At 35.1% G+C, this 2227-nt stretch overlaps 1 non-coding gene across 1 annotated transcript; it reads left to right on the forward strand.

Moving 5' to 3' along the window:
* Window positions 1-2113: 2113 nt before the first annotated feature.
* LOC128381974 (U5 spliceosomal RNA) lies at window positions 2114-2227 on the forward strand. Its single transcript, XR_008323628.1, has one exon. It is a non-coding gene; the product is annotated as a U5 spliceosomal RNA (small nuclear RNA).

Raw genomic sequence — 2227 nt, forward strand, 5'->3', positions numbered from 1 at the left:
ACAATAAACTTCCTTATGTCTTTATTTAGATTTTCTAAACAGTTTAATCATCCATACTTTTAATTTATTTGCTTTTGTTCTCTTATCGTTTTTATTTCTTTTCTTTATGTTGTTACTTATTCTGGCTTATTATAATCTACTGGAAAGCACTTTGAACTACACTTATAAATAGGTGTGATTTATATAGCACAAGGACACATTACAAAGGATAAAACAAACAAACAATTAAACAAAACAAAAAAATAATAATGACTGAGCAGAAGAAGAGGAAGAGAAGTGTTCATTGAAGAGAATGGTTTTTAACTGGGACTTGAAAATGGAGACGGAGGGGCAATCACGAAGGGATTGTGGGAGAGCATTCCTGAGCTTGATTGATTGGTTGAGAGGCAGAAGGGCAAACAGACTGTAGTATAGGTGATCCGGGTCCTTAATGACCCTCAGTGACCTCCTGTGGAAAGACTGGGTCAGACAGTTCCTGCAGGATGTGCTGGTCCATGTGCACCACCCTCTGCAGCGCCTCGTGGTTCACACAGGGACAGCTTAGTGCCAGGTGATGAAGCAGTCTGTCGCCATTCTCTCTAAGGTGCCACGTTACGTTGACGCTGCACTGTCTGTAATGGAAAACTCCATCCAGAAAAGTAAAGTAAATAGAGTTGAATACAGTTGAGTCGAATCAGTATCATGTAATGGAGAAAAACAACATGAGTGAGGCAATGAGACAAGTTTTGATCTGAGTTAACCTTTTCCATGTGTTCAATTAAATCAAATGCAATGTGAGATTTCCAAAACTAGTCTCACGTTATCCAGTCAGACTCTAAAATATATAAATAACAGCTGCAATACTTTGATAATACGATCTAGTGCAAAATGGTTCTCAACCTGGAGGTCTCGACCCCGACAAGGTGGTTGTGAAATAATTTTTTGAGTGGAAAAATACAAACTTTTATCCATAAATCATTCTTGTTTTTCCTGAATCTTTACTTTCCTCTTGTGACATTAAGTTTATCTCTTCAGGTTTCAAAAAAAGTGCTTAAAGGAAACAATAGGTTGACCATTCATGAGGGTCACAGGCAGAAGAGGTTGAATAGTTTGTCTTTTGAGTTTAGAGGAAGAAATAGTACCACCTGCTGACTCATTACAACTATGACCACAAAGACATGTTCAGTGATAGATAGAAATAGAGGATATATGAGAAAATAAAACTAAACTAATTAAAAGATAATACGGAGTAAATAATAAAACATTGAAAGATGTGAATTTACAGCACATGTAAACTGATGTTTTCTGCCCAGTCTGTTGTTGTTGTTGTTTTTTTAGCTATTTTTTTCTTTAATTTTAAGGCTTTTTTTAAACTTAATGTTATTTTTATTTATTTTATTTTGTAAATTATTTTTTGGTGATGCTTTTTATCGACAAAATAAGGAAATAATCTGTTTATATGTACACAACATACAAAACTGTATACATTCTGGGTAAGTAGCCTATAACAAACACAAAGAAAAGTAGATGTATAAGTAAAAGAAAATGTACACATTACAACTATAAATTAATGCTATATAAAGATTTGTTAGGAAAGTAAAGGTTATTGTTTAAACTAGGGTAAATCTCCAATAAATGAATGTAAGTCTATGTAACGTCCCCAAAAGTGACCTAAAACAGCGTACGTGTGTGTGTGTGTGTGTGTGCGGGTGTGGGTGGGGGGGGGGGGCGTGTGGGTGTGTGAGTGTGTGGGTGTTTGTCCTACACACTTAAATTAAAAAGGAGATTATTAACACACAACGGGTATAAATCATGTTATATAGTTGCTGTGTATGTTTGTGTTTGTTTCAGATTATGTTTGAATGCAAATTTTAAAAACTTTTAAAATATTACGGTAATTTAAAGGTATCCCGTCCCATCATGCATTGCGGTTTAGAGCGCTAAAGTAACAATCACGTTGTTTTTGTTGTTTCTTTACCTTTAAGTTGATTTTACTCTTCATTATCTCCTGACTCACTAAATCCTGTACCTTTAGTGTGTTTGTGATACTTTTCTTTCTTTTTTAATTTACAACCATGACTGAAGGTGGTATCATCGTCAATCTGGTCTCTCTGTAAAACTGTAAGTAGTCAGTACACTCTTGTTTCTCTTCAGATCGTATAAATCTTTCGCCTTTTACTAAAGATTTCCGTGGAGAGGAACACTAAGAGTTTCAATTAATTTTTTGATGCCCTGCGTTTGTGGGGCT

This window comes from Scomber japonicus, chromosome 20 (assembly GCF_027409825.1).
Source record: "Scomber japonicus isolate fScoJap1 chromosome 20, fScoJap1.pri, whole genome shotgun sequence".
In the NCBI taxonomy this organism is placed as follows: domain Eukaryota; kingdom Metazoa; phylum Chordata; class Actinopteri; order Scombriformes; family Scombridae; genus Scomber; species Scomber japonicus.